Genomic DNA, 13,863 nt, shown 5'->3' with positions numbered 1-13,863 from the left:
CATTGAATTATGGATTTAAAAAGAAATGGCACATGATTTCTCCCAAACTCCCAGGAAAGGGATATGTTTAGTCCAAAGTTCAGCTATAATGCTTTTCAGAATTCCTTTGGGTAGCCACAATTTCAGGGACCAGAAAAAATATCTATAGCTTTAATATTGGCTGCATTTTTTTCCTCTTTAAAAAAGTCTTCAAATATGTTCTTGTTAAAATGGTAGTAAGCTTATTTGTTCAAAACAGCTATGATATTTCAATGATATTCACTGCCTCTCTGATATTTTCTTAGGCTCCTTGCCCTTCATGAGAGAACTAGATTAAATTGTTTATATTTAAATGTTATGAGCTGAATTTTAAAAGTGTCCTTAAAATTTTTCATAAGTCACAAAGCATTTTACATAAATGTGAGCTATCCTCTTATTCATTATTATTAATCACATTCTCGTCATTTGGATGGAATTCACATGTAAGACACCTGAAAATTCACTATCCCGTTACTATTTTTTATTTAATTTTCTGAAGACTTCCACAGATGGAGAAAAATTGTTTTTGCGTTAGAAAGACATTGAGAAGGTCCCTTCCCTTATATTCATGATTTGTTTTTGGAAAGGACAAAGCACCACAGACTAATTATCATATCCTTTGATAAACAGGAATAATTAGAAAGAGGGATTGATAACTTTACTCCCAGGCTCTTAGAGTACTTGGAGACATCATGAGAGTTTATAGCAATTTCTGAGGAAGTCATTTCTAAAGGAACTTGGTTAAGTAAACAAAAATTGTTTTGGCATATGAGTCTACTTTACCACATGTTGCATGTCATTTAGACATTTTAGCATTCTAAAATTAAAGATCTATCTCAGAATGAATTAACATAAAAATACATGCTAAACTAATTTTATATGTAATGAAATTTGTATCCCTGAAATGCGCTGCCACAAATTTGTTTAATTCATATAATAGTATTTATTAAGAGGCTACTATGTACCTATGGTATGTGCTAGGCATACAAAGTCACAAAAGAAACTGTGCTAGCCTTCAAGTATCTTATATTTTACTGGGAGAAGGGATGGGAAATAGATACACATAAGTAAAAAATAAATTAATATCAAAATTCTTTGGAGACCATATATTAATATATACTTATTTATTAAATAATGAAAAGCATGTTGGAAAAAGAAAAAGCACACAGTCACATGGCCAGTTGCACACCTTCTTCCCTAGCTAACCTGAGCTTGCTGCTCACCATCATTCCTACTGATTAGCCAGATAGATTGCCAGAGCCTTCTTGACCCATAACTCATCCTCCTGTGACATCACTTTGTCCTGGTATCCCGAATTGGAAGACTTGACTGTAGTTTGGGTCAGAGGTCAGTCTTCCTGATGTAAGGGGTCATGTGGGACAAGAGGCAAGCATCTTCCAAAACTCCAAGGAACCTCAAGGTTTCTGGTCTCCTCCCAGAATTTGCAGGTGTCCCCCCTTTCCAGATAAGCCTCAAAATTTGTTTTTAATCCAGTCAAAGGGTTGGGGGTGAGATTGAAATGGATTTTCAAATTAAAAATAAAACTTTCCTTTTGAAAACGAAAGAGGGGTACAGATTGATGTTAAATTCTCACACAAAGTCAAAATTGACACTGTTAGCCTTCAAAGATCTTACATTCAACTGGGGAAAGGGATGGGAAAATGTACACACATAGGTAAAAGTAAGTTATATTTCAATTAGTTTGGGGAGGGGGGAGAGTACTAATAATCATGAGGGATATCAGAAAAGGAAGAAGGCTTTAGTTCAATATGTGTGTGTGTGTGTGTGTGTGTGTCCAAGTGTACTAAAGAAAGGTGAAAAGGTAGCAAGCCAAAAAGCTAAAAGGTTTGGGAAAGGGAGATAGTGGATACAGAGAAGTTAATTAGTACACTGCTGATGGGAGTCCATGTGAGAGGTGATGAGGTCCTCACCTAGAGAGGTAGCTGTAGGAGTATAGGAAAGAAAGCTGATGTGATACCATAAGATAGAATCAACTGAATGGTTATGAGGGATAAGGTCAAGGGAATAAGCCAAGGATGACTCTAGGATTGTGAACACAGGTCACTAGAGGCATCATAGTAGCAGATTTAGAGTTGGAAATGCCCTTAGAGCAACTCAGCCCTTTCATTTCACAGATAAGGAAGCTGAGGTCTAGAGGGTTTATGTGACTTGCCCAAGGTCTCTCGAATAGCTGGTGGCAGTCTTGAACTCAGATCTTTTTACTCTAAGCCCAGTGATATAAATGAAGAAATTAATAAGAGGGGTGAGTTTCTGAAGGGAAGGGAGGGAAAGGTACTTAAGGGAGCAATTAAAGAGATAATGAGTTCTGTTTGGGGACATTCACATGGAGATGTCCAGGAGGCAGTTCCTAAGGTATTACTGGAACTCTGGAGAGAAATGAAGGCAGGTTGTGTGTGTGTGTGTGTGTGTGTGTGTGTGTGTGTGTGTGTGTGTGTGTGTTTGGGAATTGTCTTCATAGAGATGATTATTGAGCCTACAAGAACTGATTGCCAGGCAAGAGAGTATCAACAGAGGGAAAAAAGAGGGACCATGATTTATTCTGATGTCTTCAGAGATCAGATGTGAGTGGATAGTAAATAGTGGAAATCTTTATCTCTAATGGCAGGAGGCTCATTTGTTGAAATGCCTTCAGTCTTATATAATTGAAAGTGCACACATCATTTCGAATTAGCACAGTATTTTTTCCATTCTTCATCACCTCTAATATAGCTGATCTTTTTTGAAGTTATTCATTAGAAATTATGGTTTTGTGAATTTTTTAGGATCATAATCACCATAAAATGAAGGATAAACTTTATCTTACCAAAATAGAGATTTCATTTAAAGTAGAAGAACTTGATTACAGGGCAAGATCCAGTAGACAATATGAAGGTACCTTAGATATTATCTTAAAAATGTTGTCAGTATTATTTTACCAAAGATTTTGGGAAACAAAACAGTTTTTATTGACCTATTGTATGGGGACATTACACTGAGGCAATTTTTTCCTCTTTTAAGATGCAACCATAATGTAAGGTAGAAAAATTCATTATCAATTCAATGAGTCTAGTTGCTCCCAAATAATTGTTCCTAAACGTTTTCTCGTCTTTGACTATGTTGCTCAGCTGAATAGACTACAAATAGTTTGTCTGTCATAATATTTAAAATATTATCTTACCTGTGTATTAGTGTCCTGAATTCTGAATATATCAGACATGCTTTTATTGGTCATATTTCTGGTGATGGGTTGTTGTGATTTGGCCAGATTTCGTCAATGTACAATTTCTTACTTTTTCTATAGTGACTCTTTATTATGTTAAAATGGCAAATTTGCTATTCAGAAAACCCAGTTTTATCATTTATCATATCAGACAAATGATGGTGAGTACTTTCAAAATAAACACTGGGTTTCTTATTAATGTCTATGTTGGAACAATTAGTAGATACCCCACATACTCTAAGGCAATAAAAGAAAACTTGTTTTTTACTGAATTGACAGGATGACAGAAGCATCTTCAAGTGTGGTCATTAGTGTCCCTACAATCAATGTCATGTTATTATGTCAAATTAGTTAGTGTCCCCTTAGGAGGGGAGGTTGGACCTACAAATTATCCTCCTACATCCTTAGAAACCATGTTTGCTTAAACCTCTGATCAAGTGTGAGGAAATTATTAACATGGCTCATAAATTAACTAGCGTACAGGCTTATAACATTTTACAAGGAGATAATAAAGAAGAAGAAAGTTTTCCCATTGCATGGTACTCATTTCATCCCTATGATATTGTGTCTTTGTTCAGCAGTGTACAATTGATTTTTTTTTTTGTTTTAGAGTAAAAGTGCATAAAATGTCAGAACAATTGTTTAGAAAATGTAGGACCAAAAAGGAAGCAAATGTAAATCCATTGAAAACAATGTAATTAACTTTGTTATCTCATTGCTCTGATAAGTCCTTGACAATAGTCCTTCTTCTGTAGTAGCAGTTGTTCATTAATGAGTTCACCAATTAAGTTGGAAAGATTACAGCCTTTGCCAATGGGACTTATCTAGAAAAAGCATTTATTTTATTTTATTTTTACTATGCCCTTACCAGGCTATAAGCCTCTTTGTAAAAGAGGAATGGGACTCACTCTTAGGAGTGTTAAATCCTATTAAAGTAGAAAGATTCTCAAACCATAACCGAATGTGTAGATCGTTTGCACACAGCAAAAAGTCATGGCAAGAAAAGAGCCCCAAAATACATGTGGCCAACCCTCTCTTTCATCACTAAGGGGCACTATAATGTGGCCCTAAGTCTGACCAGAGTCTGGGTTCTGAGTAGACAGGGAGGCCACATCAATGCTTGTTTTCTGGATTTAAGTGGCTATTCAAATCATAAAACTTGACTCTTCACACACATCTTCTTTTGGTTTCAACTTTTTTTTTTGTCTGATTACGTTTGAAAATTCACATTTGCATTCATGGGTTTGCTTCTGCTTTTCTTGTCGAAAGAGAAGACCAGAAGTTCCCTTCCCCCCAACCACATGCAGAATGAGAAGCTTACAGTCAATGCTTTCTATTCATTATATCGTTCCATTCTCCCACGTCCTAGAGACTCTTCTGTAATCTTGAAGGTTGAGTTGTATTATCAGCTCCGGAATCAATGGCGAAAAGCCTAGCATGCAGAAAAGCATGTGAGAGAAACCAATTCACAAAACTTTCTGAAAGTGCTTGAGAAGTAGTTGACCTGTCAGCAGCTTTAACTTACTTGGAAATGGATTTAGTAAATACCCTACTAATAATGTAACTGAACTAGGTTAGCCGCAGCACCTCAGCACATATGCACGTGCATGCTTGCCAGTAACCCAGAGGGAAACCACCACAATGTCCTCCTGCCTTTTTGCTGTTTGGGACACTTGAGTAATATAGCTACTCACTGAAGCCAGAACAAATTGAGAGTCTCAACTAGTAGGAGAAAATCCTAGGGAGGGAGGGCTTTGTTTATTTATTTTGAATATTCCTGCTACTAGAAACTCTCAGATCTAATTATCTGGGGAAAAAAAACAACTGGGCAATTTATCAGTGCAGAGACCTAATAGGATTCCTGGGGCTGGATGAGATAGCATGTTACCCATTTCCCCATAGAAAGGTGACCAGTTCAGAATATAGACATGTTTTGGGATGTGGCCATTATGGGAATTTATTTTTCTTGGTTCTAAAGATTTGTACCAAAAGTCCAATTTTTAAAAAAAAATTTAAATAGGGTATGAGAAAGAGAGAGAGAGACAGAGAGAGAGAGAGAGAGAGAGAGAGAGAGAGAGAGAGAGAGAGAGAGAGAGAGAGAGGGTTTTTTATTTAAAAAAAGAAAATTTTTTAAATGATGGGTTCATAGGATGCTGCTTTAGTAAAATCAGATCTGTTTTCTTTCATACTCTAGTGAAAATGTATTTAATAAGACAAAAATGTAGTTTGGATGAATCTATTTTTTCAAGGTGATAGGCGGGTGCACCTATTTTGATTATGGGAACATTTTATTCCATTTTATGCTAACATACTTCTTTATCATAAAGACCTTCTTTTCCACTAGATTATAGGATTTCTATAAAAGCTAACAAATAGTATATGAGTAAGAAGTATTCAAACACTTAAATTAGCATTTATGTCTGATCCTGTATGAAGTCTTATCATTGGACCAACAGCCTCATTGATCCCATGTCTTCTCTTTTTATTTGCAGTGTCTAGCTGTGTGTTGCTGTCCTGCCATCCTATGCATGCCACCCAGCAGTGATCCCCGACCTTTTTATGGCTGTGAGCCACTTTAAAAGTTCAGGGTAAGTGGTGAGTCTCATTCACATTTCACATGTTGTAAATACTATAATGTAGATTCTGTTCCACAGTTGCCAAGTGGCTTCAATGAGTGAAGAAAGTATTGAAATGGCTCTGCCCAGAAAGTTAACTTTGCATTGCTAATTCCAAGACTGACAGTGGCATGAATGAGTTGGTTGTCCCGCACATTAAAAATTTCATGTTTTTATGGGTTTAAATCCACAATTTCATGCCAAGTCTATGCTTATGGAGTAAATGTTTTAGGGTGGACTAGTAAGAAGTCTTGAACGGGACTCCATTTTATGAAACTTAGGATCTTTGTTAATTCTCCAAATTCCCATGTCAGCACATTTTTACCTAGTGAGCCATCTTTACTCTCCCTCCCACCTGTTACTGTCATCAGTACACTGAGGCTAACCCCCATCCTCTAGTTTCTCTGATCCCTGTTACTTAGCATTACTTCCCCAAACACAAACCTGACCCTACCACACCCAGCATTTTTTTTCCCTCTATTGAGTTAAGTTGGACTCTTCTACATACATACATTGGACCTGTTCATCTTCTTTAACTAATTTTCCCAAGCTCTTTGTAATACTGCTTTCCCCCATTTTTAACTCCCTACTCTATATTGGCAAATATTTCCTCCAGGAATTCTTTTACATTCCCACTTTCACTGAACTAGGCTTTCCCCATTGAATACTACATTAGTGAAATGTTCTCTGAAAGTGGTTCTCTCCTTTCCTGCTCATATTATATTCATGCAGGAAGAAGTATTGATATACTCCTTATTCTCCCTTACACTTTCCAGATGATCTTTCTTCTTACTCTCCATCATTAACTCTTTTTTTAAAACCACGACTTTCCTTCTTAGAATTAATGTTAAGTATTAGACTTAAGTGACTTGCCCAGGGTTACTTAGAAAGTTTGTGAGGCCAGGTTTGAACTCATATTTGAATTTGTCTCTTGGCCTGTCTCTCAACCCATTGAACCATCTAGCTAGATGCCCTCTTTTAACTTTTCTTCCATCATAGCCTCAACACAATGTCTCTCTACCCTTGCTGCTGCCCTGTCAGCTACTAGTTTTCCCTGTGATTTTAACCCCCTAACTTCCAGTTTTAGCCTCCATTACTCTGCCATCACTTTTAAGGATTTCAGTATTTATAACCCTTTTTTTTTGAACTACACAGTTCCTCAGCTTTCTCAAATGCAATAGACTTTTTCACCATCTTCAACTATATACCAACATGATCAGACTTTGGATCTCTGCATCTTATTGAGCTATAACCCCTTTATCCAAGATAATGAACTTTATAAGACTCCTTCTGATGATATCTTCTATCCTCCTACCTCTCTTTCTTTGCTTTTATCATGTCTTGGTGTTTATGACCCTATCCAACTAGCCTCTTTATTTCCCTGTTCATATTCAATTTGCTGCCAAGCCCATTCTTGTCTCTGTGCTAAGCCACTTTATGGAATCAAAGATTTAGAGTGAGGATGAACCTTTGATTTTGCATGTGAAGAAACTGAGGCCCAGATAGATTTATCTGAATTTTATCACCAGCACCATAGACTCCTTTACATTTTAACTTTTAGTCCTTTATTTTCTGATCCTGAATTGTGGCTTCCTTTCAGCATCCTATTTCTTTGCTTTGGGGTTGCTGATCATTGATGATGGAAGTCACAGAATCTGCTAATTACCCCCAGTATAAATCTAGACCACAAAACCTCAACTGGCTCCCGACTGCTACTGGGCAATCTTGTTATTGTTATTAATTATATTAATTATCAATTATTATATTTATTAATTATTTTAATTAAATTAATTCATTATATTATATATTATTCATAAATTATAATAAAGTAATTAAATAAATTAAATTAAATTAAAATACAATTAAATTATATATTAATATTAATATTATAATTAATTATAATAATTATAAAATAAATATTAAATATGTTATTATTCTGCATTTATTGATTACTTATCCCCTCCCCCATGGTGCTTATTCCAATTTTTTTTCTCTGCTGTCATCTCCAAATGTGATTCTTCTTCTGAAATTACCACACATGACCTAGAACTCTATTTTACTCTGTAGATAGAGGCCATCTGATTGAACTTTCCTTAACTAGCAGGTTATATTAAAGAACTTTTCATCATGATCACTTCTTAACCTCTCTACATTTCCTTCTGTTTCAGAGAAAGAAATGTCCTGTTCCCTTGCTGAAGCTAATCTCTTTTCCTCTGCCCTTGCTACCCTTCTCTCCAGTTTCCTCCTCACCCTTGTTATAACAGTCATCATTTTCTCTATTGATGATCTTCAGTTTCTTGCTTTCCTATAAGCTCTTTTGCACTGAGCCCTAAAGACTTCTTAGCCCTGTCCTAAACAAAGCTGACCAATCAGTGTTTCTTCTCTGTAGAACTATTGCTCATCTCTCTTCTCTTCCTTGCAAAAATTCTTGGGGAAAAGAAAGAAAGATTATGCCCGATATTTTACCTTCTCACTATCTACTCTAATCTTGACCATTTTTAAGTTGTTGCTTTCTTCACCAGACCTCCATTTTTGCCTCATCAGCTGCCTACTGGGCATTTCAAATAGGCTGTCCCATAAGTATCTTGTAATGTCCAAAGTAGAACTCATTAGCTTTCTCCCTCAAGACCCCCCCCCCAGTCTTTCATACTTTTCTATTTCAACCATCATCCTTCCAGTGTCCCATGACTATTAGCTTTGCCTCACTACTCCCTCACACTCCACACCTCTAATCAATTGCCAAGTCTTTCTGTTTCTTCTCCTTCAACATTTCCTGTACCTGTCTCCTCTCTCCCTTCTCAGTACTCACACAGCCACTGCCTCAATCCAGACTCTCATCATTTAATCCCTGGACTATTGCGCTGTTTTCTGCATGGTCTCCCTGATTCTTCTTTTCTTCTCTCAGATTTTTCTTTCACATAGCAATCAAAGTGATTTTCCTTAAGCACAATTCTAACCACCTTACTTCCTTACCAAATAAAGGCCACTATCTTCCCATTGCCTTTTGTTTTCTGTGTGACTTTTGGCAAGTCAAATTGCCCCTCTGTGCCTCAGCTTCCTTATCTGTAAAATAAGGGATTCATTGTGTAATAGATGACAACTGTGATCTTTTCCATTCCTCAAAATTCTATGATCATTTTCCCTACCAAGTAAAATCCAGACCTCTTTACCAGACTTTAAATGAATTCCATTGTCAAGTATTAACCTTCTAAAACTTATAGATAATCATGTTTCCTTCCCCCCCCAACTTTATTCTCTAGCCAACTCAGTGTAATAGGTATAATGGGTATCTTTTTAATATCCCTTTAACTTCCATCCTTTGTACCATTATTCTCTCTATTAGCTTTGCCTCAAGTACCCCATCTTCCTAATGAAATTCAACTAATATATATGGACTAATATAGAACAGAATATATAGACTGATATATATTATATATATATGCATATATATAGAATATATAAATATAAACTAATATAGAACAGACCCCACCTCCTACATGAAGGTCTCCTTGATTCTCTGATTTGGTAATGATCTCTCCCAGTTCAGCCCTCATTTTGTGTGTATTGCTTAATTTATAGCTTGGTGGTTTTTTTGTATTTTATTATGGTCATCTACATTATATTGATTTGTATTTGTGACTTCTTCATGTATTACATCATAATATCTACTTGGCCCAAATCTTATGTAAATGTTGTTTCTCCCCTAATACTGAGTGAAGTCTTTTTCACAAATTAGGTCTCTAAAGAGTGATTGTACAATTGAATGGGCCCATTACTGAATCTCTTTAAGACTGTTTCTTCATTTCCTAAATTTGTTGTGATCGTCCAGTTAGAGACTATATATAAAAATGCTGTGGAAACCTAAATAATTGTAAGAGTTTTTAGGCCACTTGAGTTCTTCAGGTGATCTATATTGGATTCACTTTCCTCCACCCTGGCTGCCATTGGCTGAAGGAATGTTGAGAAGGGCTAACCTATCCCCAAATGGATGGAGCTGGTCTGTCAGGTTTTGTACTCTTGGCTTATGGAGGGACATGAGAAATGACATAATTTGCATATCGTGGGTAAGAGGATAAGAGTGTGTGATATGATATAATGGACTAAAGATCAAGATCTGAAAGAGCATCCAATTCATCAATTAGTGAATGGTCTCTGATTTTGATTGTTCTACCAGCTTTTTAGTCATTAGTGTATCTTTTGGACTAATACAAATATTTTTAATTTTCACAACAGGGAGTAAATTTTAGCAAATAGAGTTTTGGAAAGGGAGGGTGGCCTACAACAATAATTGAAAGAGAAATCCATAATTTAACAAACTATAATTACTTTGAGATTAAACTAGATAATACCATAATTAATTAATTTCCCTGTTATTCTTCTTTTAATGAAAAGCATTAGCTTGTATTTGGTCAGTAGTTCATTTACATATGTGTATATTGGTGGAGTTGGGTAAGGGTCAGGGCTTAGGACTGAATAGTAATCATTTACATTTTTTACTTGTGCTAATATTTTCAACTTTGCTTAATTGTTTCTTTGAACCCAATTTCTCTAATTTCATTAAAATCATTAGTGCCTGTCAATAAATGATAATTTGTTTCAACTTCACATTTTTTCCTTACTAGAGATCTAACTATAGTCAACATTTTAACATAGTAATAACAATTTTAATTAAGTAAAATGCAAGACATAAGTAAGGTATTATCTGAAGTCTAACCAAAATAATGATTATCATATACAATAGTACTATAGTAGTACTAAATCACCCTCAATTCATAAATTTGGCAATGATTCTTCCCTACTGTGCATAGTAGAATCTCTTTAGTCTTTAGTGATAACATTGGATGGTAATAATAATAATATCTAGCATTTATATAAACTTCAAATTTGGCAACGTGTTTAACTGACATTATCTTATTTGATTTTAACCACTCTGTGGCATAGGTGCTATTTTTATTACTGCCCTTTTACAAAAGAGTAAATTGAGCCTGAGAGATTTGATGACTTGCCCAGGTCACATAGCTAATACAGGTCTGAGACATAATTTGAATTCAGGTCCCCCTGACCCCAAATGTAACAATCTGTTTACAATGCTACCTCACTTTCATACTCAGTTCATGAGACTTGGATTAGAGTTCTAATTATACCATTTATAAGCCATCATGACATCAGAGGAATCACTTAGTCTCCCAAACTAAATGTTCTTCCTTTTAAGATGATCTTATCCACAAAACATTCTCTGACCTCTAAATATCTGAATACATTTTGCTCTTCAAATTTTTCACAAACCTCTTGTCTGAACTTCTACTCTGCATTTTTGACTGACTGAAATTTCTCTAACACTTTACTATTTAAACTAACATACATACTTAGGTCTAGTGAGCATAACAGTAACCCTGGTGAAGAAGGTGCATGAAAGAAGATACATATTACATAGTTGATAAGGATCTTAAAAGGGGTTTGAACCTGGATCTTCCTGGATACAAAGATTGAAAGGATGTCTCCTTAGAATTCAAAGATTTTACATTTTTGCTTTTGGGTGTGGAGGGTAATGAATAATATATGTTATACACACACACACAGACACATATATATATATACATACACATATTTTTGTGGGTGTCTATGTGTGTGTATATATATATATATAATTTTAATTATTACATTTTTTAATTTTATGTTTTATATATATATATATATATATATATACATACACACACACATATATAAATAGCAAATACAAAATAAACCCACAATTGATACAAAACAGATACCAAGTAAAAATAAAGCAATTTGGGGGGAGGTATAATGTTCAGTATCAATTGAGGCTGTATAATTTTCATAAAATCCAATATTTAAAAATTTTTTTGAGAAGACATTTCAGGAAAAGGAGCTTGATAACTCTTTGAATCAAGAAAATAAACTCTTTGGGGAAAGTGCCATAAAGAAACCTCCACTGCATCAGAAGATCCAGAATGAACATTGGGGTGTGATCGATTGAACTGAAGGAGTTTGAACACATTTATTCTAAATATAAACTCTTATTCCAAGGAGGACTGCCCCCTAATTGGCCTTTTTGTCAGTGTGCCTAGCAAACATTGGTTCTGCTCTCTCTTCTATTTCCTTCTTATCTCTAACTATTAGTTTCCTCTTAGAAAGTACAATATTTTATGCACCTTTATCTAGAAAATCTTTAGCTAGACAATCTTTAGAGGTATAAGCTGGTTATGTTAAAGGATTCATTGGGGACACTTGTCTCCCAAAGAATCACAGGGGTGATTTTGAAGTGTGAATCCCACTTTCTTTTAGTACTCCTACTTTGTTCTGCATCAGATACTAAGTAAGGGAGTTTGCAAATCACTTGCTAGAATGATAACTCCAGAAGTCAACACTAAGTAAGAGTGTTAGCAAGTCATTTGCTAAAGTGGGTGATAACTCAATCAGTCAGAAACTTGTGAATCTTTTGATAAGAGTTAACACCTTCTGAGGGAAAGAAGTGGATCCCACAGACACTGGCCCTCTAGGCAATACTAGGCAATTTGGAAGCTGTGATTGGACCCTGTGAAGAGGGGAAGGGACAAGAAATCACTATAAAAGCCCTGAATTTCTTTGGCTGCAGGCAGTCTTCTGGAGATAGCCTTCAGGAGATAGAGTTCAGAAGTAGTCTTCAGGGAGTAGTCTTCAAGGGAGCTTTGCTGGAGACTTCAACTTGGATATTGGCCTTGGAGCTTTAGCTGATGACCTGCCTCTAGAAGGTAACTTTGGACTTAGAACTCAACTTTGACTTAGACCTTGACTCTTGGACTCTTTCTTGGGTGTGAGTAGCTGTCCTTTCCTTTCCTGGTTTCCTGAAGAGAGATTAATTCTGGAGAGGCTTTCTCTTGGAGGATACAGTGTTGGTGGAACATCTGGTTCTTCTGGTTGAAGGTTAACGAGCCCTACTGTGTTGAGCTGAGCACTGGAGCAATATTTAGTGTGATAGGTTAGACATCTTCTCTACCCTTTTTTAGAAATTTCTCTTCTTTGCTCTTTCTACTTTGTAAGTAAAAGCTATTAAAAGTCATTTTTTGACTTGAGCTATAATATTTTTAGATTGTTGACCACCATATTAGAATTTTCACATATTCATCAAACCCTTAATTTAATTCCTTGCAAGGCTATCAGGAATTTTCTGTGACAAATGTAAACCTAATAATCATAGTTGACTAGGTAGCATTTCTCAGTTTGCCAAGTATTTTATATTTATTGTCTTATTTGATTTTTGTTAATATCATGAGGTTTTGGTACTATTTTTATCCCATTTTGCCAATGAGGAAACTGAGGTAGAAATAAAGGGAGATAAGTGACTTGACTAGGTCAGACAGCTAATAAGTGTCTTAAAGCATGGATTTAAACTGAGATCTTCCTGACTCTTAAGTCTAACACTCTCTACTATGCCATCTGACTGTCTTAAAATTCAAAGTGTGACTGCTTTGGCCATATTAGACAGGTGAGCAGTCCACTTTTTGTTTCCATGACCTTTTATTATTTTTGTCTGATGTATGGGGATTTGCTAATTCCTGAAAGACAGGCTCATTAAAAAAAATACACAAGCTACTCACATAGCATTATGCATTGCCTGCCTTAGAACATTTGTAAAATTTCACAGGAGCAAGCTGATATATGATCTCTTTCCCTCTGTTTGCTTATCACTAGTTCTTAACTACTGATTCACAAAGCTTACCATAATCTCCTGCCTATCATCTTATTAATGCTCTCAAGAATATAGTCATCAGAATAGACTCATTTCTGAAGGATTACGCCAAAGATTTCGGGTAATATTATGGTCCAGATCCTCATCATCTGCACTTGCATTTTTGTTATAGCCTCTTAACTGGTCTTCCTTTTCTTATCATTTTCAACCCATCCTTTATGTTAAGGTCCAAATAATTTTACTACTGTATTGAAATGATCATGTCACTACTGTGCTCCAAAACCTTCAGTAGCTCCCTATTGCTTGTCAAATAAAATATA

The 13,863-nt window shown here is 35.6% G+C and overlaps 1 protein-coding gene across 13 annotated transcripts in view; it reads left to right on the top strand.

Moving 5' to 3' along the window:
- Positions 1-13,863, top strand: part of FOXP1 (forkhead box P1) — a 661,259-nt gene that overhangs the window by 246,128 nt on the left and 401,268 nt on the right. For all 13 annotated transcript variants that reach the window (XM_056804416.1, XM_056804414.1, XM_007500086.3 and 10 more), the window contains one exon: positions 5,731-5,826. The gene's annotated coding sequence lies outside the window, so the exon portion shown is untranslated. The remainder of the gene's footprint in view (positions 1-5,730; positions 5,827-13,863) is intronic.

The sequence above is a fragment of the Monodelphis domestica genome, chromosome 7 (genome assembly GCF_027887165.1).
Source record: "Monodelphis domestica isolate mMonDom1 chromosome 7, mMonDom1.pri, whole genome shotgun sequence".
In the NCBI taxonomy this organism is placed as follows: domain Eukaryota; kingdom Metazoa; phylum Chordata; class Mammalia; order Didelphimorphia; family Didelphidae; genus Monodelphis; species Monodelphis domestica.
The sequence above is the reverse complement of the archived record's forward strand: the minus strand, read 5'-3'. Positions and strand labels throughout refer to the sequence as shown.